The 26,872-nt window shown below is 41.6% G+C and overlaps 1 protein-coding gene across 3 annotated transcripts in view; it reads right to left on the bottom strand.

The window, feature by feature from the left end:
• The window catches only part of Cysltr2 (cysteinyl leukotriene receptor 2), a 79,294-nt gene that overhangs the window by 3,642 nt on the left and 48,780 nt on the right, over positions 1 to 26,872 (bottom strand). For 2 of the 3 annotated variants that reach the window (XM_005387568.2, XM_005387569.2), the window contains exon 1: positions 15,016 to 15,296. The exons of the other annotated variant lie outside the window; for it this stretch is intronic. The gene's annotated coding sequence lies outside the window, so the exon portion shown is untranslated. Of the gene's footprint in view, positions 1 to 15,015; positions 15,297 to 26,872 lie in introns of those variants that run through there. 3 annotated transcript variants of the gene reach the window in all.

The following is a 26,872-nucleotide window of genomic DNA, read 5'->3' as shown; positions in this document are numbered from 1 at the left end:
TCCAGGATTCTAGATTTACAAAGCCATTATTCTCTCTTGTCATGGAGAGTTTGAAAAAGCATGTTATGGCCTCTGATCTGATTGCACAGGAATCGTCAGAGATCTAGTGTTGCTTTCAGTCTCTCATTAGGCCCAAGAGCCCCTGCCTACCCTTCTTGTCTAAGAGTTATTGCAGCTGCAGCAAGGCTTGTAAAAGCCTCAAGTTAATGGAACCAATTTATTCTAGCATCTCTATCAAACTCAATAATTTCCCTGCTTCACTTATTGGTAAGAAAGAACCCACTGGATTTTTCAGCTAGATAGTTAATCTCCTAAGAAATTTGTTGATTTTCCTTCAAACATCACCACATATCACTGTAACACTCAACCCAGTGGTTCTCCTTTCCTCAACTATAGAAAAAGATGCACATGATTTTGTACTTCTGCTCAGCAGCAATCCATATGCTGCATGGATGTGTAACCTCTTTAATATCTTTGATTCAATCTTGCTTGTTATTGATTCATAATTTTTTTTGGTACTGGGATTCGAACTCAGGACCTTGCACTTACTAGGCAGGCACTTGTGCTGCTGAGCTATATCCCCAGCCCTGTTGATTCATATTAGCAAAGAAAATCTAAAAAGTGCCAAGTAAGTTATGCAATCAGTGACTTGAATTTACTCTTGAAATATAAGCTTCAGGGTCCAGGGATATAGCTTAGTGGCATAAGTGCCTGCTGGCAAGCACAAGGTCCTGAGTTTGATTCCTGGTACTCATCCAACAAAAAAATAAAAACAAAAAAAAAAACAAAAAAAGCAGGGGCTGGGGATTTAGCTCAGCGGCACAGTACCTGTCTGGCAAGCACAAGGTCGTGAGTTTGGTTCCCGGTACCAGAAAAAAAACAAAAAAAAAAAAAAAAGAAAGAAAAGAAAAGAAATATAAGCTTCTCCTGAATATAAAAATCAGTCTTAATAGTTAAATTAATTGTACTCACCCAGATATGCCAGCTGACAAAAATTACAGATATTTATACTGACTTAAGGTATATAAAGTTAGGTGAGTCAATGAATTCAAAATAGTTTAGAAAGTGTGATCTTTTGACACTACAAAAAACCCTATGAAATAGTGAATTAAGATGATTTACCTACAAAGTGAGCCATAATAAAAGCAGAAGTTAGCCAAACTGCTTCACAACATTCCTACAATAGCAGAGAAAAAGTTGACTATGATATTAATCCAGCATTTAAATAACTTTAAATGGGTTAATTTAAAAGGTACTGCCAAGAATGTTCCAACACATTCCTGTTGTGATCAATTAATTTTTAAAGCCCCTAGCAATGTAGTTTGCCCCACTAGGACAGTCCCTATTGTGGATACCAGGCTTCCACTCACTTGCTGCACATTAATTATCCTGCGTATTCAGGATCATAGGGAATTTCTGATGTTTTCCACTACCTCCCCTTTCTGAATCATGTTTCTTCAAAAAGAACCCACAGGAACCTTCACATAAGGCAAGCTCAGGCTACCTGTGTGATCCCTCAGAAGGAGACCTGATTCCCTATGGTGCACACCTTGCAACTGATGGCTACAAAAGCTGGGCTAATGCAACCACACAGGATCATCCAAAATTGATCTTTGACAACTTTTTTGGAGGCATAGGTTTAAATTTTGATTCATTAGGCAGTGTTATAATTTAGATATGACATGTCCCCCCTAAAAATCTCATGTGTTTGCAAGTTGGCTGGATCATGGGAGCACTAATCTACTAATGAGTTCAGCAGCTGAGTGTGCTGTTAGGAGGTAGGGCCTGGTTACAGGCAGGCCACTGGGCGTGTGATCTGGAAGGGTGTATCTCCCTTCCCGGCAGCTCCTCCCCGCATCTCTCTCTCTGCCACGTGGTGTGAGCAGCTTCCCTCTGCCAGGCCCTTCCACCCGTACTTTCTGTGTTTGAGCCTGCCAACAAGGACTGGAATTTTTGAAACTGTGAGCCCGAAGAAACCTCTCCTTTAAGTTGTGGGTTTCAGATATTTTGTCCCACCAATGAGAAAATGACCGAGACAGGCAGAATTGTCGTGGATAACCACATTGTCCTTAACTTGTTTTTAACTAACCAGAGAAAATTTTGTGAGTGAACACTTCTGACTGTATCTGCATGAATGCTACAGAACTGCCCGAGGCTCTGGAGGACAAACATCCTGGATGTCTAGAAAATAACAAGTGGATTTTGGGAGGATGCCATTTGTGTCTCTCTTTTCAGAATCTGTTATAAGAATGAATTACTATATCTGTTTCTGCAAAAATCATGCTTCTCTGAATTCTATCTACAAAGTACCTAAAACAAGCACAAATTCTATTATAATTCCTAACACCCTCTTCCTGAGATACCTCAGTTTCCATTTATTTTCATTCAAAACCTTTAATATAGAAAGCACTCCTTCAATGATTAGGAGGTATAATGTTTCCTTACTTACAGGTAGTTGGGGGTACACAGCATGTCTGGGGGCCCACACAGAGGTCAGAGAGTACAGATGGGGGGACCCAAGGGGCAGGGCTTTTACTCATTCAGTGCTTCCCATTGGGGAGTTCTAATGAGTGGCTCTAAAGTAAGTAGACACAAATTCCAGAAGCAACACTGGATATGTTATTGTGACATACCTTCACAGTCCATGTAGATGATAGTCAGCAAGGCCAGCCAAGTAGGATGGATTAGCTATCCTATAGGAAGGTGGTCACCAGGAGGTGAAAAATCTGGGTTGATTTTATTGAAGACTGGGAAGGTAATGGAGATGAAGCCACAAAGTCTCAAAGGATAAGACAAGATCACAGCCAAGGACACCTGGATCCCATCTCAAGTAGATAAAGACTATAGCCTCAGGCATCTCCCTCCTGGGTGGATTAACTTAAGCCGTATTAAGGATTAATTTAATACCTTACTTGGAAGTTCTTGAGTAATTCCATCCTTCTTGAGTACTCCCCTCTCTTCTTCTGATAACCAAATAAATATGGGCCTCCCAGAGAAGGTCTTGGTCTTAGCAGTGAAAGAATCTCATATTCTGTGAAAGGGCTTTGATCCTCCTGGAGCCCTGAAATCCTTCCATTCACCTCTTTTTATTTAACCTTCATCATACATTTATTTGGGAGATTGTGGACCTGATCAGCCTGCAATAACTAAGGGATATTATTATTAACCCAATACACAGGCTCAGACCAGAGATGCCTGGACAGGGGTCCATAATTGCTAGAGAGTTGGGAACCAAATCTCAGGTAGGAGAAGCCTAATTATAGAATGAGACACAAGATCAAAAGTATTTCAACACCATGAGTAACACTGCATCCTAGAATTGCTTTGAATGCTGTAATGTTCGGGACTGCTGGGAATGAGGTGGGACAGTGTGGATGTGGTTGACCACTATCAAAGAGCCCCACTTGTAGGGAGAAGATATTTACAGAAGCTGGGGGCTTTGATACCAAGAGCATAGTATTCCCTGAAAAAAAGAAAAAAAAACTCACAATCATCCTTTCCAGAAACATAACATAGCTAAAAGCCACTGGCAAAAAGTAAGGCCATTTCACATTTAAAATTCCATTTAGCTCAACATTTTCTCTTGAGGAACCTTTAAAATATTTTGATTATTCTCTTCTGCCCTTGTAAAATTCAGTTGACTATATCACACTGCAACACTTCACTTCACTGTAAAAAAATTAAGGAAAAAAAAAAAGGAGGAAACTTCTTGCTAGATATAACTATAAAAATGAACCCGACCAATTAAGCATGTGACAGGAGGTAAATTCAAGGAAAACTTGGAAATAATTTGGCAGCAGCAGTCCACTGTGTTAATGGGAAAGGACCAAGCATCTGCAGTTTAGTGCACTGAGGGGACTCAGAACCAAAACAGAATCTCCCACAGCTCTACTGGTAATTAAATGACAAACAAGAAACAGGGAAGAGCAGCAACAGATGGGGATTACGTTTGAGTTATGGAGAAAATTGAACGCTCTGTGTGGCCAGTTAAGAAGATGCCACAGTTTATGAGCATGTTTTGAAAGTTTTCATGGACATGGCAAAGCTGCAGCTATGCAAACCTTCACAGACAGTTTATTTATTCAATTGTTTGTTTATATGTTTGTTTATTCTTAGCAGAAATATCTTTTGATGCATTTGTATGGGATTGTTAGGCCTTGTTGCAGAGTCCTCCCTTCCCCGTTCATCTCCTCTGTTGACAGTGACCTTATACTCAAGGGTGTGTTCAGACCTTAGATATGGGACCTGTGTCCTACCTGAAGAAGCATTATTTTTAGTTGTTTGTGAAGAATTTATGAGAATAAGAGCAACTATATAAATATATTTGTTTGTATGTAAATATATGTATATTTGCTTGGACTGGCTGTGATTTTTAGCAGAAGTCCACAAGAGGTAAGGGAAATACACTCAGATGCCTTTCAGAGCAGGCCAAAAGCTAGTGGCTAGTGGAACATTGCCCCCTAGCACTGGTGTCCAGCAATTTCAATTGTCACTTCGTGATAGATAAGTGGGTTTGGGGCTGCAGTTTGGGCACTTGCTCTCTAAAAGATTCACTATCACTGCTCTATTTGAAATACAGCAGGTCTGTCCTGACTTCCAACTTTCCCACTTTCTAGTGTGACTTTCACTCACTAAGGCTTAGCTTCCTCATCTTTAAAATGGAGTTAGTCCCTCAAAATTACTTTGGGTTTTAAATAAAAGAATGTGTTTGCTCTATATGGCAAGTGGTCAACAAATGCTAGTTTCCTCTCCTCCTAATTCCGTGACCTGCTGAAATTCTGTCCACTTTCTTCTTGTTCTTTTGCACCTAAACTCCCTGGATGAGTGGAACCACAGTAACCATTTTTTTCCTAGTTTCCTCCTCCGAACGTGCACATCTGCATGCCCTGCGCCACCTCAGAGAAGATCCTCCTCCGGACCGTACATGACTCAGACAAAGGCTTTGATCCTGCCCCACAGCCTTCTCATTTCTCAAACTTCCTTCTTGCTCAGCCTGTGGTTCTCCTCACATCTCTGAAACCTCCACTCCTTCTCTGCCTTCTGAGGCCTTGTGGTTATCTGTTTCCTGACTGCTTGCCCTTCCGAAAACCCCACCAGCCGTCCACCTTGGTGTGGGCGCCTACTGAGCCCCAGGGCTGTGCTCAGCTCACTGCCCTCCGTATTCCTTGGGGGACCTGCTCACCATGGAGACTTTGCCACTGTCTCTCTGCCTCCCAAATGTCCATTACACATCCTCTTTTTCATTTTATAGTTTGCAAAGAATTTTTTCCATAATTATCTTAACTGCTTTGCTTGGGTGTCTGCTGAGCTAGCATAAATTGACATCATTATTTCAATTTTACAAATAAAGAAAAAAGTTGAATTTTCTTTAAGAAGTCAACCTGCACTGCATTCCCACATTTCAGTTTCCTACTTGATTCTTCCTCAATTTCAAACCCTGTCCAAACTGATCCTGCTTTTCAAATCCGGACCATGCCTGTGATATTTTCTTTAATTCTTCTTGCTTTGATACCTCACATCTAATCATGTGGCAGAGTTATCACCACTGTTTTTAGATGAGGTGTCTTGAATTATGTCCTTAATCTATGTCACCATGATTGGACATCATCAGCTGATGCCCAGAAAATGTAAGCACATCCTGACCTGTACACCATTGTTAGGTTTAACCATCATTACATTTAACAGCACAAAATGCCATTTTCATTTCACTGTAAACCAATGACTATCAAAACAAACTCAAATTCCTCAAACGAATGTATAAGGCTGTCCAACTCAACTCAGTCGTGCCTATATTCCCACATAAGAGTCATCACCAACAAACTCTTATGTGAGTGTCACTCTGTGAAGTGAGAGAAGGCAGGAGGAGCACTGACATCTGGGTCCCTTTCTGACATTTCCTAATGTGGTGAGCTTGAACAGACACAACTCTTAGCTCTTTGGGGAAGTTTATCTATCGAATGGGGATAATGACACCTCTGACCCCATATCTGAAGAAGGCTCCAGGAGCAGATGTAGCAATATATGTAAGAGGGCTTTGAAGATGGTGGGCATGGCTTTATTGCAGATTTTTTTTCTGCTCCACAAGACCAGGCAACCCAGACCTTAGCTTGTATCTCTTCATGCCCGTGCCTTTCATGCCACTCTCTGGTCTCTGCCTGCCCCTCTTCCCAACCTGCACAGTGCTTGACTCTTGTCAGGCAAAATCTTCTTGGGCAGCTACATCACCTTCCACATATCACCTCACCAAGATGATACTTCCCAGAGGCCTCTCTTTTTTACCCGAATGTTCCTATGGCATTTATGAGTGAACTAAAAGAGCCTAAGATTAGTTCTTCACGTGCTTTGGCAGTTGTGTGTTATGCAGCTGCGTCACAGTGACCTCTCTACATTATCAGATTTGCAACAGGAAGGAACAGTCTTCTGATTTTGCATACCCTATTTTGCCAAGCATACATCTGAGGGAAATTAGTAAACTCACCATCAATAAACTATAAGCATTACCATAACATACACTTGGAGCCCATGTGGTAGACCCAGACAATATGATTTGATGAGCAGGTGTATTTGCAGCCCCATTAGGCTTCTCTTTCTTCTCACTTATGTCTAACTACCCAGTAGCTGTGGCTGTGAATTCTGCACAGTAATAGGTTTCTGCTTTAGTAATGCAGCCTGCGATTCACAACTTTTCCCATCATGCTTTTCATGTGACCCTAAAACTTAAGAGCATAACTTGGATTTTAGCTCCCAGAGCTACTGAATACTGTAGAATTGCAAATAGGGCTTTTATTTTATAGTTCAAAGAAGTGTTCAGAGGAGGAAGATGGAAAAGAGCCATCTGCCACTTACTAGCTGTAGGGTCTTGGGCATGTGGCTTGTCTTCCTGAGCTTGTTTCCTCATCTGCAAATGGCACAATGGATGTGACATCTACAATAATGTTAAGGGTGAGCACTCAATAATGTTAACTATTACTGTTGGAATTAAAATTGGGGACTTAGCAAAAGTATTAGGGAAGCTAAGTTTTCTCAGATCATTATAGAAAAAAGGAAAGCAAGGACAGAAATGATTAAGGATTTTGAAAATTAAAAGGTATGGCATTGATTGCTGTCAGCTCTACAGAAACAGTATGAAATAAAACCAAGGAACAGCACAAATTCAAGATTTGAATCCATATCCTTTCATTTACTAGCTCTATGATTTGGGGCAGGTGATTTTTAATCTCTCTCTGCTTCACCTCCTTTTCAGGGAAAAAGTAACAACAACAGTCCATATTTCATAAGGTTGTTGGAAGGATCAGTGACATGACATGTGAGTGGTATTTAGGCTAGAGCCTGGACCATAGGAAGCACCACTTAAATGTCAGCTGTTGTTATTGCAAGTGCTCCAGAATTACTTCATTGAAGTTGTACAGACAGAATGCAACCCTCTAGAGTAGAAGATTCCACAACATGTTTGTCCTTTAAAACTCCAGATGTTCCAGAATGCTGAACCAATGTAGCGCCCAAAACAAGGATATTTCATTGAGAGTATGTTATTGCTAACCCGGAGCTTTGTGGTAATAGGCCCCAAATGTCCTATCAGAAATGCAAATCTTTGTAGACTTTTCTAGCCTATCAGAAATGGCCTTGGACTTTCAGTTTTTTCTCAAAGAGCTAAAATGAATTAAATTTTTGGAAACTGAAGCAGCAACACAGAAAAAAATAACAAGATTGGGCTATCTTCTGAATGAGGAACTGAGTTGGTCTCAGTACGTGGGGAGAAGGGGAGTGAATGACAGAGCCATTTCCATGGACTCAGCATCTTGGAGAATTTTGCTGCTCTGGTTCTTCCTCCCCTCTGTCACCCACAAAGTGTTTCAAGGTACAAGCTACTTAATGGGCCACCAGGCTAATAATGACCTTGGCTTGCTGAGTGCCATTAACTTCTCCCCACTGTGCGACTGCAAATTCAGCACACTGGCCCACTGAGGGAAGGTTTACTGGCAGCTTTGCTATAAACCAACATCCATAAACATTTACGGTGTGGGAAGCCCCCGTGGGAGGAAATTCTCCAACTCATTTTCCCTGTGTTGCAGAGATTCTCAATGGCTCTGAGACAGAGAGGGCCTTTTTAAGCAGCGTCGGGAGCCTCTTCACTCACTCTGCTGGTGGACTATGTCCTCACTGGGGACTGTGCAGTTTGACAGATGCTTGTCTTCAGAGTTTTTTTAGTTTAGATGTCAAAGCTCATCTTAACTCCTGTCGTTTTGGATCCCAACCAAACCGCACCTTGGCTCTTCCTGGAGCTTATCAGAAAGAAATGTGAGGCCTTGCCTATGGGATTACATAGCTCTCTGACGTGGCCTGAAGTTCCTGAGAAGCAGTTTCTGAAGCCATTCTGTTTTCCCTAGGAGGAAGACCTGAGCAAACCCTACAAGGTGAATGGGGTAGCTTCAGTGTGCATTTGCTACAAGGACTCTACAGGATACCAAATGAACTGCAAAGTTTCTTTTTTGTAATTGCCCAATCCAACTGGATCTTCCAAAGTAAAATTTTATTCCCACTTTGCCATCTCTCCTCAGACTACTCATGAATCCAGTGTGATTTGGAGGGTGGGTGTTGGAGAGGTTGGTAGACATTGTTCATTGTTTGGTCTGTCTGATCTTCTTCCTCACTATATTCTAGAATGTTCAGGAAAAGTTCAAAGCCTTTTCCAGATAACTTCTGCATTTTGTTATCTTTGTTTCCTGTTTTAGTTCTAAAAACTAGGCATTCAACATTGTGTGATACACTGTTTTCTAGTTAGAACATTTTCTTGAAATTATAGTGGTTGTGTCATCAACTTTAGTGATCTTTCCTACCTACTGTCCACACACTTGTGTCTGTCTCCTTCACTTTCTAGCACTTCCTCTAACCCACAAGAACTCATGGAAACCACCAACTCTTCCCTGCCAGGGTTCTGCCTAAAGCTACAGGCCCTTTTTGAAACCTTGACTTTTAGGCCCAGCTTGTGGGTGGGCTGACCTTCTTCCACTACAAGGCTAGCTTTGCCCAGACCACAGAACGTGTGGTGACATGACATCCTCCACCACAAATAAGCTGTCCACAAGCAAATGGAAGAACAGAAACCCCCAGGAAGATATATATTGCCAGAGCTACTACGCGGGCAAAGACTTACATAGGTGAAAAATGACAGTTTAGAAAGTGTGTGGCCAAAATGTCAGCTCCTATAAGTGTCTCCTTGGATTTTTCTCCTCCATTTTCTTAGTTGGTCAGTTTGCACTTTCTGCCCTGAGTTCCTTTTTAGAGAATTTTCCTGTGCAAAAAGATACCTATGCTTTAAGTACTTTTGTAAAAAACATCTACTTTTAAATTGGAGTTTTCCATGATTTTATTCTTTCTTTTGTTCTTCTGAGGGACAAACGCTTCCAAGTGATCCCCATGGATGTAGCAGGAACAGAGGTTGTCTGGCATCCAACCAGGTGAGGAAATACTTCTCCCACCAAACACAAGAGCAGGGCATTGACAGCCTTCGTCCAGCCTCTGTCTTTACTAAATCCCTCTGTTCTTTTACTGATATTTCCTCCAAACTTGCCTCTCTTTCATGTTCAGCCCCTACAGTAAACAAACACAAATCAATGCGGAGAAAATGTGTACTGAGAGTTCTGTATTCATTGAAGACACAATTTCATTCTCTAAAAAAATTAAAATTCTTATTTTGACTAAGTTGTACATTCTGCCTCTCTGTTTTCCTCAACTCTCCTTGGTTACTGTAATATATAACCTGATAATGCTATGGATTTAATTTTAATAGAAATTCAAGTTTTCTGTCATTTTCCAACATACTTCATCAGTATATTAAGAAAGACTGGAAGTATCTGTTGTTAATCCAATGTCTGATCTAAGTACAGTCAGAGTTATTCTGCAACTGAGTCTCTGGTTCCCAAGACAGCAAAAGAAAGATAGAAGATCAGCAAGAACTGGTTCAGGAACTGCTCCCATTTAGAAATGGCTTAATCTGAATGTCCCTTGTTGTGACTGAAGGCTTTGAGTGCAGGGTGGTAGTTTTGGGAGTTGCGGTGAACATTAAAAGGCTGTCCCAAAGGGAGGTCACTGGGGAATCCCCAGTGAGAGAAATTGGGGGTCTCCAGGTCCTGCTCTGGTTCAAAATGTAACTATTTGCTCTGACACATGAAGTAAAGGACATATTGTGATTAGTCCTCTTCAAAATATTTCCCTTCATTTCAAACACACTTATCCCATTTTTCTTGCCACCTTCTGAAGCAGTTTTGGAAGTCCACTTTTGTGACCTTCAGTTACACTCTCGTGGCTGCCTCGGTGTCCTGAAACTAAAAATGTTTGCCTCCCACGGTTATTCTGACTTTGAGGAACAGCCAAAAGTCACATGGTGGCAGATCTGGTGAAAGAGGTGGATGGGGACAGTGATAATATTTTTATGAGCCTGCGTTTCTTTTGCATGGCATGAAGCAGCATCATTCACTGAATTATTACCACACCTGTAAAGACACTCATGAAAGAGAACTTCCAGAGCTGCTTCAGGAAGTGGCATGAATGATGGGATACATGTATTTGAAGTTGGGGCAGTATTTTTAGGGGGATTATGACAACGTATCTGTTACTGAAATGGATTCTTTTAAGTTAAACATTCACTTTTTATTTCAATCACAGCTCATATGTACTTTGAGTTCCAGCTCATCACATAACTGTCTTTCACTCAATCTCAATTTTTTTCCTAAACATCACTCTGTCCAAAAAAGGCCGTCTACGATCCCTGCAGGTCGTGGCTACTTCCAGCCCCATAGGTTCCCACCTACCCCGCCCCACTCATCCCAGGGGGCAGCGGTTGCCTCCTTTCTATCCCCAGCACTGAAGGTTCACCCGCAGCAGTCAAGAATGGGATTTCTCTGGTCTTCTACTGCACCTCTAGGGCAGAGCACAGCATGTGCACAAAAGTGTGCTCAGATAAATGACTACTGTGGGAGCTAATGAAGCCAGTGTACAACACCCTCACTTTATGTCTCATGATGAATATTTTCTGGGACCTTTCTCAATGGTGTTTCGCAGTGAAACTCTGTTAGTGTTTTTTTTTTTTCTACAAATTTTCTGTCTCTAAAATTCAAATCTAAGGTCTAGGAAGAGGAACATAGGGATGGGGGCAAGAGGAACCACAAAATGTTCCCAGATAGTGCTCTGTGCCTGTAAGAGGTGGCACTGTTTATGTCTCTGAGGGCAGCAAATTGTCTGGTTGTGTGCCAACACATCTGAATTTGTACCTATTACAACTAACAAGGGCAGCCACTTCCAAGTTTCTCAGAGAATTTATCAGAGAACAGAGTTATTAAGGTAAGATTTGAAATTTTAAAAAAATTGTTTTAACCAATCGTCACAATCCATGATAGTTTCAAGTACTCTTTAGACTTTTTTTCCTATATGAGAGGCTCAAATGAGGCCAAATGCTGTCTCTCCAGGCTAATGGGAGGAGACTCCTATGGGAAATGGGTTTGTTTTTTTTTTTTTTTCAAGATAAAAATAATCTCTTTTAATAGTGTGCGGTGGAGTAAATCAGGGTGGGTTGAGTTCTTTTAAATTCCCCAGTTTATTTAATCTTTACCTTTCCAGAGTAAAGAGGTTCCCCTCCTCTCCTCTCCTCTTCCTCTCATTACTCCTTCCCTTTCTCCTCTCCATTCCTTTCTGTCCTCCCTTCTTGTCTTCCTGGGGTCTGCTCCCCTACTTCTTTAAAGTCTCTCTCTCTCTCAAGGACTTGGGATTTTCTACTAAAGGTGAAGAAGTTCTGTGCCTGGGATCACTCTTCCTAAGAACCCCTCCAACTTTGTAATTTTTTATTTTCAACTTTTTAACCAGACCCTCATCATGGGTCTTTCAGTTAATAACTGGATATCTTTTTCAAAGGAGCCACCCTATCTGTCCAATAGGAGAGGTTTTCCTTTAGATACTGTCAAATATTATCTTTCCCCCATGGGTTAATTAATACAAAAACTCAATAAAGCTCAACAGAGATAAATATAAGCTGTAACTAAAGTCCACATTCCCTGATGAATTAATTTAATTACACACACTCAGTGGAGTCCATGTACTGGGTTTTATGCAAGGACTCCAACCATGGAGACCCTTCATCCAGTAGCAGGGAAAAGACCAGTGCATAAACACGGTAACCTCAACATAAAAAGGAAGAGGTTGATTCCCCTAGAAAAGCATAAGTACTAGAGTTTCTGATATGAATGCAAAAAGACTTTCTAGCAAAACTGAGCAACTGCAGCAAAATGGTTCCCTTTAGTTGCATCAGCTTGGCTTCTGCACTGGCCAGAGTTATCAGGGTAACTGCACAATCTTTTATGAGGACTTTTATTACACAAGCTTAGTTTTGAGGGGACTCATGTGCTTATCATGCTGTGCAAGGTAAACTAGAAAAGCAGAAATCCTCAGGTCTGGAACACAATCAAGATAATAGCAGTTCCTGAAATGACCCTGACACACAGCAATGAATGTATATCATCTTTCCTCCAAAGCAGTTGTTTAGTGGTGGAGAGAATTCCTCTTAAACACCAAGCACATGGGAAGGCAGGACGCTATAATGAATGCAAGCATGTGCTATTGAGTTAGAAGGGACCTGGGTTCAAGTCTCAGTTCTGTCTTTTGGTCACTTTAACTACTTCACCATTCTGAGCTTTAAAACTCTTATCTGTCAAGAGAGGACAGAAGTGAGAATCAAAGACAAAAATGGATGTGACATGACTTACTTGGTTCCTGACACATGTGAAGTGGTTAATCAATGCCAGCTAATAATCACAATACCATATGGGACAATAACATATAAAACGCAGAGAATTAAAGAGGAGGCTTGTTTGTGCCAAGTGAAAGGAATTGAGACCATTTCATCTGGGAAAGAGCCAACCAGAAAGACATAAACAATTCTATTTACTTTACTTCACATTTATATTACATGACTATGATTGTTTGTGGGTAAAAAACACAGGGTTATATAAACTGAAGTAAATGTAAATTATAAATTTTATCACCAAGGAGACATACCTAAATTTTTGTACATACGCATCATCTTTCTTCAAATACACATAAATATTTTTTTTTAAATGGGTGCATATTATAATGTTGCTTGTACCTGGTTTTTCACTGTGTCATGGTCACCTTTCTTTTTCAAGAAATAAATGTCAGTGTCATCACTTAATTAGCTAAAGATTGCCCAATTATGTAGTCATAACAAAACTTGTTTAATCAACTTCTTACAAGAGCTTTTCTTCAAATTGTAGGGAAAGAGTTATAGGCCCTGTGCTCCACCCAATTTGGCCAGGTGATTCTCTGGATCACCTTGGGAAAGATCCTGTTCTACCGGCTTCATCTTTACCGTTTAAAATAAGAATTATACCTTCCAGAGCTTGAGGCTGCCGCATAGATCAAATTAACTCTGTGCAGACATGTTCCTTAGTAGCAAAGTACTATGTGAATGTTTCTATTCATCAAAGATAACAAATAGGTGCCCTCTTCCATGGAATGAAAACAAGAAAAAAATGTAATTAACACACTACTGATCAAGTTAGGTTGAATTAAAATAAGAACATCCCAGTGTAGGACAAGAATACAGAGCAACTGCTTTAACTTAGTTTAGCAGCTTTTTGTCTGTTCTCAGTGCCTGAAGGAAGAAGCGAGAATACAGCCTTGGTATAAGCTGTCTTTCTATACCAGGACGCAGTGTCTGTGGAAAGTAAGTACCATTTCTGTGATGCTCCTCGAAAGCCAGGACAAGCCACCTCCTGCCTCAAAACCAAATCCTGCCTGTCTTTACTGTACCCATGCTGTGTTTGTGATTGGCCGACTATGAAATACCTGCCCGATGTTTGATCTTAAAAACAATTGCAAAAGAAAAGAAGTCAGCTACTTGGCTTAATTTTGATACATTTAGAACATTCTATGACCTCAAGTTCGCTCACTAACTTTCACAGCAATAAAAATAAATCCACTTCCTTAAAGCATTAGCAAACTGAAACTCTGAAACAGATTCTCATCTTAAGAGTTTGTGTGGTTGAGGTAGGTGACAGAAATTTCTGAGTCTTATGAATCCCACAAATTTACTCTATAATTTACATGATTGCTGTAATATTGAAAGGGAAGTTTGGGTGGCTTGCCTGAAATTGTATCTCTTTTGCTATTAATACATATTGCTCTCAAGTATGTGTAAGAGACAGGAAAATATTTCCAATAACTTAGGTCCTTGTTTTTATGCTGACCAACATTAAAACCATCTGGGAAGTTTTTGGGGGAAAAAAAAAAAAAAAAACTACAAATGACTGGTTGATCCTTACATGTTAAGTTTCAATTATTCACGAGACAATTTTTTTAAATCTCAGATTCAAGTGTTCTTGGGCTGAATATGTTGCTAGAGTTGAGATCCCCTGACGGGGGTCTATAGGGTAACGAATAGATCATGAATTCACACTCTTACACTTCTGAAATGTACATTTCTCAGATTGAAACTTCTCCTCCCCAAAAGCAAGATCCTACGTGGAAAAAAATACATGTTATAGGGTAAAATAAACTGAAGTATGAAAATTAGGAAAGATGTTATAGGTTCAAAAATAGAAGAATGCTTGCATAGAACAAATCTCCTCAATGCAATCTTATACAGCACTTTAAAATTATGATTATGAAATCTTCAGAGCAACAGGGATAACACATAAGCTGTGATGGAAGAAATGGATATAAACTTCTCTACCGTATGGATGCAACTATTAAAATCAAACTAAAATTACATGCACACACATACACACAGAGAATGGAAGAAAATACCTCCAAAATACCAATAAGAGCTATCTTGGTTGTGGTTTTACTTCCTTCTATTTTTGGAGCTTTCTCAATATTTTTAAAGTACCACATGTATGGTAGAAAAACATTTATAGCACAATATAAGCTCTCTGTTCACAGATTATTCCTCTACAAAGGGAAAAGTCACAATTCTCAACAATTCTTGAAGGTTAAAATGCCCACCTGTAAGTTCCTGCCCTTCAGATGCTGTGGCTTCTGTCTCCTCTATCTCTCTTGTCTTTCTCCTCCAATTTATTCAGCTTGTTCATGTAAAAGAAATGTGGAGCAACAAATTATATTTTATGAACAGTGTCAGCCAATAGGGAGAAAAGAAGGAACTTTAATCGACACTGGTCATCTGGGCTTTGTAGAGTTGCTGTGGGGGTTGGTGCCGGCTTCCTTTTTAAGAAGACGGAAAGATTTCCGGTAGGGACAATCTCTAAAAGAAAGGACTCTGAGATGAGTTTCCCTGCCCTCTCATAACTGGTTTCTGCTATTGTTGTTTGGTTATTTAACAGCATCTTTCACACAAGATCAATGCAATGTGATGGGCTAAAGACAGAGTTTTTAAGTGGCTTTTAGTTCTCCTAAGTGCTTTCTGTTTCCACAATAAGGGTAACAGCAGCACCGTCTTAGTGCACAGCATCGGGGGGTGTTCAGAGTGCTCTTGTCTCCCCCATGCTCTCACCCGCACCCGCAGAAGCTGTACTCATTCCCCTGAAACCTCTCTGCAGAGGTCACCAAGGACCTCCCTGTTACCCATGCGAAACGTCCTTTCTCAGTCCTTACCTTCCTTCCCCTCTTGTCTGCACAGTTAACCATGAATACTTTCTTGAAACTCCACCTTGTTCTTTTTTTACTGCTCAAACTGTTTCTGTTTTTCTGGGACCTCTTTTTCCACCAATTTTCTAAATGTGAACTTTCCCCAAAGATCTGCCTTGGGACCTCTTCCGTTGCCCTTCTCCTGTTTTTGTGTACCTCACCTACAACTATAGCCAAGTATAAGACCTAAACAGAGCTTTTCTCTTCCTGTCCCAAGCCTATTCTCCCTCATCTTCTGCACCCAAGCAAATGATTCAGCAAGTTGATTCATTTATAAACCTAGACGTTATCCTTAACTCTTCTTTCTCTCCAACCCCAATCCAAGCCAATGCATTCGATTCGTTCTTTGGTGGTGTTGTTACTCTGTCTGCAAGATGTGTTGCAAACATCTATTTCTCCCCATCTTGTCCCTCTCCAGACCCCAATTATTCCTAGGATAGAAAGCTTCGGTCGGGGCTGGGGATTTAGCTCAGCGGCAAAAGAGCTTGCCTGGCAAACGGAAGGTCGTGAGTTCGGTTCCCGGTACCAGAGAAAAAAATTTAAAAAAAAAAAAAAATTAAAAAAAAAAAAAAAGAAAGCCTCAGTCATAGGCAGTGTGGCTCAGTGGCAGAGCACTTGCCTGGCATGGAGATGGCCCTGAACTCATTACCCGGCACTAGGAGAAAAAGTCTCTAAACTGGAAAAATTAAGTAAAATTATCTCTGTAGATAATACCATTTTATAAAAAGAGAAGCCTAAAGATTTTACACACACACACAAACACACACACACACACACACACACACCCCAAGTGACAAGGGAACCAAGACCATGCCATGAGAAAGGAGAGTCTTTTCAATAAATGGGGCTAAGGAAACTAGATATCCACATACAAAAGAAATTAGGCTCTATAAAAAAATTTTGGAAGAAAACATAAGGAGATTTATGACTGGATTAGAAATGATTCTTGATTATGACACCAAAGGCCCCCAAAACAGTAGACAAACTGAATCTGATCTCATTTAAGAACTTCTGTGTATTGAGCTGGGCGTGTTGGTGCACTAGGGAGGCTGAGACAGGAGAATCACTGCAAGTTTAAAGTCAGCCTGGGCTACATAGTGAACTCAAAGCCAGCCTGAACTACACAATGAGACCCTGTCTCAAAAAAACAGAACAGAAAAAACCCTTCTGTGCATCAAAAGATACTAACAACACAGTAAAATAGCATCCCACAGAACAGGTGAAAATACATGCAATAATATCCAGAATATAGGCAGAACTCATGAAATGCAACAATAAAACAAATCCAATTTAAAAATATGCAAAGGATTTTAGTAAACAAATGGCCAATAAGAACAGGAAAGTTAGGGCTGGGGATATAGCTCAGTGTTGTAAGTGCCTGCCTGGCAAGCACAAGGTCCAGAATTCGATTCCTGGTACCAAAAAAAAAAAAAAAAAAAAAAAAAAAAAAAAAAAAACAAAGGAAAACAAAGAACAAGAAAGTTTACCCAATATCACTAATAAGTAGAGAGCTATAAATCAAAACCACAGTGAGATACCACTTCACACCATTAAGATAACTATTTAAAAAACAAATAAGCAAAATATCAAAATAATAGCAAAGCTGTTTAGATATTAAAACCCTTATGTAACATGGAGAAGAGAGCAAAGGTTACTTTTACTCCCCTTATCAGACCCTTTCCGCCACCTTCTCCCAAACCCCTAACTCTTCCGTTGCTCATCCAGTCTTTCCTGTCCTGAGAAAACAATTAGTTAAGTCACTTAGGACAAACTGGTGAGAAAGAATGTAGCTTTTAGTCCATATTCTGTTGCTACAACAAAAAACTTGAGTCAGAGTAAGGCAAAGGCACATGGTGAGAGAGAGCAAGGGTGCTAACTTGAGTTTCTTCCTCTTCTTACAAAACCACAAATGTCAAATCAAATCCATTTTACCATTTTTAGAGATTTGTACTTAGTAAGAGAAACTACGGGCTTCTGTTGGCGTGGCTGATTCATACATTGTTTCTCAATGTTTCATTATATGTTTACCTTACTCCCTAAAGATGTGGGCAGCGGGTGCCTCTTAAATTAAGCAAGTGCAATGGAATGGACACAACCTAATGGCCAAGAAAACAATACTGAGAAATATATTGTGCATTTAGTATCCAAGGAATACTTTGTGGTGGCGTTAACAGCAGGCAACATCAGAATTCCAGAGTCCAGAAAATTCCACTAGTGCATCCAAGTCATTAGAGAGGGCCCAAGCACGAGCCCCTTGGGGACTGCATAGGGTAGCCAACACACTTTGCTTCTTACCCCTGAGCCACAAGCCTCCTTTCAGTGGCAATCCAGGGTGCAATTAGCTCTAGCCTCTGCTCCGGAGGGGTGCAGACTGCTGCTGTGGAAGTGAAAGGACCCTGCCTCGAGTTCCTGCAAACTCAGTCCTGGTGGAGTGCAGTGGGTGCTTCAGAAAAACAAACTGACGGGAAATGTGCTGAGAAGCACGGACTCTGAAATCTGGGTTTCCCCACATTCTGCGGATGTCAGTATTTGTCAACTCCTTCCCTTGGTGCACATAAAAATTGCTGTTTTGGGCGTGTTAAATAGCTAAATTCCTGGAAGCATAAAAACCCAGGAAACAGAAGAGTATTTTAAAGAGCTAGTTTGCTGTAAGGCTGTAGCTTCCCTTCTCTATAAAGTGGTGGAAAAGAATAAATGAGTCTATCTTTGTGAGCTGGAATAAAAACATCTTTGGTGTCTCTATAGCTCCACCATTTATGCTGTGACTGGTACATAGTAGGTGCTCAATAAAGATTTGCTGTATGGATGAAGAAAGGAATGAAATGATCTTGCCAATTTCAAAAAATACCCTTAGGGTTTTCCCTTCCTCCCATCATATTTCCATCCATTTGCTCAATAAACCTCAAGCAAAAGTATGACAATACCATACCAGATTATATACAATGACATCTAAGACATGGCTCTTACCCTAAGTAGGCCACTACCTAGTAAAGAGGCAGGAGACCAACCTGCCTGAACACTTGTGCCGCTGGGGCCTGGAGGAAGGAGCAGTCAGTCCCAGGGCCCAGCTACCCGCTAGGCGTGTTGTGTGGGAAAGGACCCTCTTGGTATCAGAGTTACAATTAGACGGCCTTCCTCATTAGCCACAAACTGGAGCCAGGGCTCACCAGGTGCCAAGAGACAAGGGCTGGATTTCTTTCTCTCTCTTGCCTTGATCCAGAACACAAATGGCACCACCATCCTGCACCCCTGTCAGCTAGCAGAGCACCTCAGAAAGGATTCTTAGAGACTCAAGGGTGGGAACCGGCTGTGGGAGAGATGCAGGTTACCAGGTGGAGAGAGGACCTTTGAGATTAGAAGGAATCACAGACGTGCCAGGGCACTCTGCAGGGAGGCCAGCCTCAGCTCCCATCCCCATCGCCATACCCAGCTCTATATGCATGTGCACAGGACTTACCCTCTCTCATGCAGAGTGGGTGTTCAAGTTCCCCCAGAACTCATATCTGGAAATCTTTGCCCTCAGGGTAATAGTTTTAGGCGATGATTAAGTTTTTGGGAGGTGATTCAGTGATGAAGTAGAGCCTTCATGAATGAGATTATTACTCTTATACCCCAGAGAGCTCCCATGCCCCTTCCACCATGTGAGGACAAAGTTTCCTCCCTTTGTTCCCTCAAGTCTGCCTGGGAGTCGTCAGGCAAGCCAACTTTCAACTCACACCGAATCGACAGTACCTTATTTCAGATTTTCAGCATACAGAACTGTGAGTGATACATTTCTGTTGTTACTATTGTACCCAATCTGTTGTATTTTCTCGGAGCAGCTAAAATGGACTAAGCCCCTCTATGCCCTTTGCTAACTGGGGAAATGATGCTAATAATGATGTAGAAGAGCAGTGAGGTTGTTTAGAGGTCAAGTGAATTATGCACACAAGATGCTTAGCATGGCGCCTGATAGCATAGTAAAGTCTGCCAAATTTTGGAAGAGACCAAGATGAATTTAGAGCCAAGTCTCCAAAGAAATCTATAATCACTTTAAAAAGTTGTCCCCATTTTGTATTTGAGAAACAAATAACTAAAATACTTTGATTTCAGGAATCTCTAGTTCTGGAGCCTGTTCTGTCGTTTTTATTTTGAACTCCTCCTCACTCAGACGTGACACTCTGATGGGTATAAATGCAATACAACTTTCCACTCAACACTAAATAGATGTGCTCTTATTTACCTCCAAGGAGCTCAACATCGGGTAGGTGAGGGATTCATGTACACAAAGGCATGGAAGTTATACTCCTCTTAGAGAGAAAGTTTTACAGAAGAAGCCAATAGGTTTAAATTCCTTTTATATTGACTATCTTATAGGAAGGTGTGACAGTTCATTTTATTTGTCAGTTTGGCTAGAACTGCAGTGCTCAGTTTGGTCCAAAGTTAGGCTAGATGTTGCTGTGAAGGTAAAATTTTAAAGGTAAAATTACCATTTAAGTCAGTGACTTTGAGTAAAGCAGACGACAGTCAATAACACAGGTGCACTTTATCCAATCAGCTGACAGTGTGAAGAGCAAAGAGCAAGGCTCCCCAAAGCAGAAGTAGTTCTCAAGACTGCAAGGAAGAAACCCTGCCCCACCTGAATTTCCAGTCCATTGCCTGAGGAATATGGACTCAAAACTACAACATCCACTTTCCCCAGAATTTCCAGCTTAGCCTGCCCTAGGAATTTGGGACTTGTCAGACCCCACACATCACGTGAGCAATTCCTTAGAGAAATCTCTCTCCCCGCTCCCTCCTTCTCTCTCCGTATGCCATTGGCTCTGTTTCTCTGAAGAACCTGACCAATACAACATGGTGCAAGGGTTTCAGGCAATGGAGGAGGAGCAGGAGGTGTACGGGGAGTGATCAGCCAACCAACCCAGCTCCTCCACTTGCAAATTCGTGATTTGTGGACTCCTTGGTCCCAGGGCCACACCATTTTAAAGCAGAGCTTCCTGAGATTACAATTTCAAATACATCTCTCAGGGATTTCAGGTCACCTCCAGGAAGGCACAAAGCTAATTACTTGCTAGTCTCTGGCATCGCTGTGGGCGTTTTCGCCCTCTCTCCAGCTAGACCATGAGTTCTTCCTCCCTGCTCTCAGCACCTAGCATGCCATTTGAGACTGAAGTGCTCAATACACATTGGCTAAATTCGACTGAGTCAAATATGTCTTTCTCAGACTGCTCCACTAGAGTATGTTAAAAAAAAAAAAAAAAAAATCCCACAAATGGAGACTTCTCAGCAGACTTGAGGGAATAGAAATGATTTACAGACTGTTCTGACCTCTCCGACTTTTCACCTCACTCCCCGCACACACATCAAATAACGTTCCTGTTCCCTCCTCCCTCTGTACCTGGCCTGGTCTCAGGTGTAATCGATGAGTGCTAGGAAGAATTAGATACAGAGCTGTATGCGTGATGCCCGGTGGGAGGAGAAGGAGCAGAAGCCCAGGCTCTTGGTTTCTTACCCCTGGTTCTAGTGGTCACTTTCCCCACCCACCGTGGCCATCCACCCTCTTGGACTGTTTTCATCAAAGCAAATACTGTCTCCAAAGTCTCTGTGCAGATGGTCAGTTTGTTCCCAGCCACAACCTCCTCCTTCACCTCTAGATTTATTGACTTGATTTCCTCGCCCAGCTACACCGCCAACTCCCGAGCTCCTCTAATCTCCAGTACACAAATGCACACTCTGATCACTCCTCCTCTCCCCCAGATCAGAGCCTGTGTGTGGTCCATTGTTATTAATGCCCACTATTTGTCTCTTCTTTCCCACAGTCAAATTCACCTGGCAGAACCCCAACTCCAGCTAAACTGACTATATGTGTATTTTGTGCCTGTGCCCCAGTGGCCAAAATTGGATGAAGTCAATCAAACAGTCCTGCTGCTTGTTTGTTCATTTAAATGCATGATCGTTCCTCAATGGGCACTCCACTTCCCTGGGAAATCGAATCCCTTCTCTCGTAGGAGACTATTTGGCACCTCCTGCTGTCTCCACAAAATCTCCAAGAAACTTCCTTCCTTGCTACTGTGACCTCATATCATACTGCACAGAGAAAGTTCTTATAATCAGATGAGAACTGCCTCGTTTCCCCACCAGTGAACTCCGAAACCTTTGTCTGGACCCACATGTTTTGCCTTCTCACCTGACACAAAGGAAGAAAGACCCCTGCTCCTCAAAAAAGCTGGCCTCTGCCCATCTTCCCCTACTCAATCTCTTGCCCCCACTGCATCAATTTCTTCCTTGCTAGATAATTTCAGTCAACCTATGTGTATGCTTTCATGCGACCTATTTGAGTAAACTCCTTACCCCATGAGCCTCTCCATCCACTTCGCCCATTTCTCTGTTCTCCTTTAGAACAGAAAACTAGTATTTCTCCTTTTATGCTGCACACTCCATTCTCCATACCACTACTTCCTCATCATTAAATGACCTTAACAAGATCACCAGTGACAACTATTTTGTGGTATCCAGTGGTAAATTCTCAGTCCTAATCTCCCCTGCCCTCAGCACACTGGACATTGACCACCGTCTCCTTCGTGACAACATAAGGTACCATGCTCATCCTACTGCGGTGATTACTTATTTTTCTTTTGTACTTTGCTATTATGTGTAGAAAACAAGTTCTGTCTTTTCTATCAAACAAGAGTGACTCCATCTTGAGTTCTAACCCATCCTGGGTAGTCCTTCCTGAACACACTAAGTTATAAAAACTGCCCGCTCAGCTCCAATCCTGAGAACACAGCTACAAACCAAAGATAGCTGTCACAGGCCAAGAATTTTCTGTTCTCCATATCGTCCTCCACTCTGCTCTCACTTCCACTCAGCAACCCCTCAGATTCCCCTTGCATCATCTGAGTTAGCCAATCAGGATAGATCATAAACCTCCAAACCAGCCAATGGGAAAGAGGCTCCTTCTGTGTTAGAAATAAAAGGGCCAACACTCTTTTGTCCTGCAGGCCTGCTACCTCAAGCTTGCACCTTTTTGCAGAAGTAAAAAGTCTTGTTGAGATTTCTTCATGTCTGAGTACTACTTCCAATATATGGAAAGAAAATACGTACAAAAGCATTTCCCAGGAAAATATTCTAATAGGCTCAATTACCTCATCTATACAATGGGTACAATATATGTGCTCCATGAGATTTTATAAGCATTAATTTAAATGATGTATATAGTATGTAGTAGAATGTCTCCCACATAATTACACAGATCAAATGCTATTGTTACCTTATTTCTAGGCATGTCAGTAAAATTGAAACATCAATTAGGGAAGCTAGATGTGGTGACATGCCCCTGTAGTCGTAGCTGCTCAGGAGTCTCAAGTGGAAGAATCACTTGAGGTCATGAGTTCAAAACCGGCCTGAGCATCACAGGGAGATACTCTCTCTCAAAAGAAATTATGAAATTAATTAAAGGTGACTATTCAATGATGGGATTTCTGCTTTCCCAAGTACAAAATTGTATAGAGGCGTAACAAAGAGAAATAACCAAATAATTTCTCATTAAAATATAAATGATTATTGAATAAAGCCACTGCTACCACTTTTATCAAGCCCCAATATTAAATGAAATATTACATCTTCCCAACAGAAATTGAACCTGCCCCTTTTTATGCAGCACTTTCCAATCTCCTTTTCCTTCACAGCCTTCCTTACCTCCAAAATGCTGTCAAGTCCCAAGATTATCAGTGCTGGGCAGGGCACACAGGCTTTTCCTAGGAGACCCTTAACATCATAAGCCACCAATTTGGCTCATTTTGAGGATCAAATCTTTGTGTATGTATGTGTAAAAGGGGCTTATCTAAACACTAAAGTAACAAAACTGATCATGCTTTTAGAAAGTTGAGACAGAGATAAAATTACAGGCTGTCTTACCTTCCTCAGCAGGACTACCTCCTTTAACAGACTTCTGAACTTGTTGATCAAGCTGGTGGTGAATATTTCAAATTGTTGCATTTCCATCTTTTTCAAGAGCCAAAAATAGTACATACAGCCCACACATATTTTTTCTGACTTTCAAACTTATTTTTATCTTTATGTTTCTAATCCAGAAATTCTTAAGAAATTTTTATTTATCCCAAAATCTCATAAGGCCTCCCAAGACTTCTGGTTCCACCACCAATAAATAAACAAACCACCCGAGGAAAGTTACTGTTGCTGTCACACACTTGGTATTCTCAAGAGTCGCTGGTTGGTCACAGCACAAGACATTAAGGACAATATCTTACTGATTCACATTCTACCCCACTTCTAGCCTTCATGGTCTCCGATGGGAAGACCCTGGACTGCTAGACTCCTATGAAATATCCATTAAGGTAGAAACAAGAGATTTGGAATGAGTTTCAATATTTCCAAAGAGCTAATGGAAACTTAGCACTCAATTGGACCTCACATGGTTATCTCATTAAAGGTAAAGCTCATGGTTAGTCACTATTTTTGTGCATATTCTCTAGGTTGGGAGTTTCCAGAAGTTGCACACCAACTTCATGGCCCCCCCTGTGCCCAAAGTTATTTTCATGTTGGTCCCAGTCCTTATATAAGTGATCCAAGTTTCACTGACCCCTGTTCTTACCTATTAATGCAGGACAATCCTGAGTAAAGGTCCCCCTGAGCATTTCTGGCAGTCTCTAGGGGTGTCTCTCAGAGGTTCACATTCCACTGGCTCTTGTATTTCTAGCATCATCTGGCAGATATTATCTGCGGAGGACCACCTGGGTGACTCTCCTTGAAGGAGGAGCAATTGTCTCCATTTTGGCTGAGCCTGACCCTATTTCCATGTATTGGTATGTACAGAACTGGCTAGGACTTTTCCTTATCCCTTCAAGCGGCTTTAAGCAATGCATATCTAGCCAAGGTGCTGCTGGTAATCTTTGAAGACAGCGGGCATGTTTCCCCGGACCACCCTCCTCCCCGTTGTTTCCATGTGTGATCGGGGACGAGGCGGAATGAAGAGCCAGTGCTCCACACTGTTGGCTGGGATCAGGCCTTGAGATAGAGGCTATGACTTCCTGGGGTTTGAAAGATTACACATCAGAGCTGAAGGATCCAGCCCAAAACATTAGATACTATCTCAGTTGTGTTATGCAGATTACTCTTCATGCATATCCTTCTCTCTGCATACTGCAGAGGTGATTTCAGGTCTCCTACCTAGCCCAGCTCATGGCACTCACACACTTCCCCGCCACTCTCACAGTCACTCATCCTCAAGCCACTCCCTTCTTCACAAATGAATAAAACCCAGCTTTGGTCCAGGGTAAAAGCTTTTGTCCCAGACAGCCATCATTGTGGCTGGACTCAGGACCCCTTGATTCCCTACCATTTTGAATATATAATTGCATCTTTATTGGGTGGCACTGGAAGTGGTAGATGGGAATTAACTCACTAGAATTCCAATACGTTTTCCATGGGATTACAAAATAAACTTCCCGGACTGCGATGAGGACCAGGTAGGGTTCTCTATAGTCACATTTATCCTCAAGAAGTATGTGAGGGTCAAGGCTGTCCCAAATCTCAGATTATTTTTAGGTATAATGCAGATAGAAAACAAATAAAACCTCACTCTTCTGCTTTTGATGGAAGGACAATAGAACATAGACAAGAAAAAAGAAGTCCAGATGAAGAACTTTGAAGTATGCAAGCAAAGTCAATTATCTAAAAATCTTTGGATAAATCTATAAATCAAAGATCTTGATTGCAGAAAACAGAAACCAACTTTAGCTAATTTAAGCAGAAAAGGAATCTACTGGGGTCCCTTGGGGAGCAAGGAGAATTGTTTAAAAGCCTGGAGATTTGTGTTTATGAGAAAGTCAAGGAACTAAGAAAACAAGACTACTGACCCATGTTGGCCATGTCCCAGGCCAGCCTACTTGGGGCACTGTTGCGTCAGCCCCTCCACATTCTGTCCTGTCTCGGTGCTGAGCAGCGCCTCACTGGTGACTTCTAGACACTGGCTCTCCACTGCATGAAAAAGGGGGCCACTAGTGCCACCAGAACAGGTCTGAGCTGGCCTGGCTTATTGGTACACCTCACTCCAAACGGAGTCCTTAGAGGAGCCATGTTCCTGGTCATCTGTCCTTCTGTTCCTGCGGAGAGGGAGGAAAAGCAGCCATTGTCGTTTCAGCTTTGCCAGCAACACTCACACAGTGTTGGTTTTTCAGACACGGAAGTGGGTGTGTTAACACTCGTTAACAGTTCCCCCTGTGTTAGTCTGCTCAGGCTGCCGCAACTAAATGCCATAGCCTGGCTGGATTAGACAGGAACGTATTTCTCCCAGTTCTGGAGACCTAAAGTCCAAGATTAAGACGGAACCTCTCTCCTCAGTTTATCACGGCCTCCTAGTTGTGCTCTCACACGCCTGTCCCTCTGTGCCCGTGCATGCCTGGTGTCTCACTGTGCATCCACATTTCCTCTTTTTGTAATGACTCCATTCAGTCATTCAGTCCACCTTAATGGCTTCATTTTAATTTCATTGCTACTTATTAAAGGCCCACCAGAGACAGTCACATTATGAGGTACCAGGGTTTAGGGATTCAGCACATGAATTACAAAGGCAAGATAGTTCAGCCTCTAACACTGCTGTGAATGGAAAATATATACTCCAGTGATTACAAGCAGAGCCAGTAAGTGAGGACGAGGTCACATATGTGCTCAATGAAGAAGAACTCATTGTTAACAGAAAAGCTCCTTACAGCTTAGGCACGGAAGTTGCCAAGTGTGATCAGGAAGCCGGCAATCCAGGTCCTTGCTTCTTGGTCCTTGGATCAGCAGTGGCAGCTGCACTGTTACCTGGGAGCCTTTGGACACACAGAATCTCTGATCTTTTTGTTATTACTATTATCATCATCATCATTATTTCAGGGAAGGTAGAAGAGGTCCTACCACCTCTTATTGTTGACTTTATTATATGCTTAAAGTTAACATTCAACCAGAAAATGTAACCTCCTGTGATTCATTTGTATATCTAAGTCTTTCTTACACTTTAGATTATTCACACAGGTGTATTCAAACAATACAAACCCATCAGTCTCTACTGCCATTATAATCTGGCTGGTGAATAAATGTACATGTGAAAGCTGAGTTGCTGGAGTCAAGGGTCAACTCCCACCCAGAGGAAGAGGGCAGGGTAGAGCCTTGCTCCTTCTGAAGAGAACTCCAAAGGAGCCCAGACTGATGGAGGAAAAGAATGTATTTTATATTT

The sequence above is a fragment of the Chinchilla lanigera genome, unplaced genomic scaffold (genome assembly GCF_000276665.1).
Source record: "Chinchilla lanigera isolate Chin_1 unplaced genomic scaffold, ChiLan1.0 scaffold00030, whole genome shotgun sequence".
Taxonomy (NCBI): domain Eukaryota; kingdom Metazoa; phylum Chordata; class Mammalia; order Rodentia; family Chinchillidae; genus Chinchilla; species Chinchilla lanigera.
The sequence above is the reverse complement of the archived record's forward strand: the minus strand, read 5'-3'. Positions and strand labels throughout refer to the sequence as shown.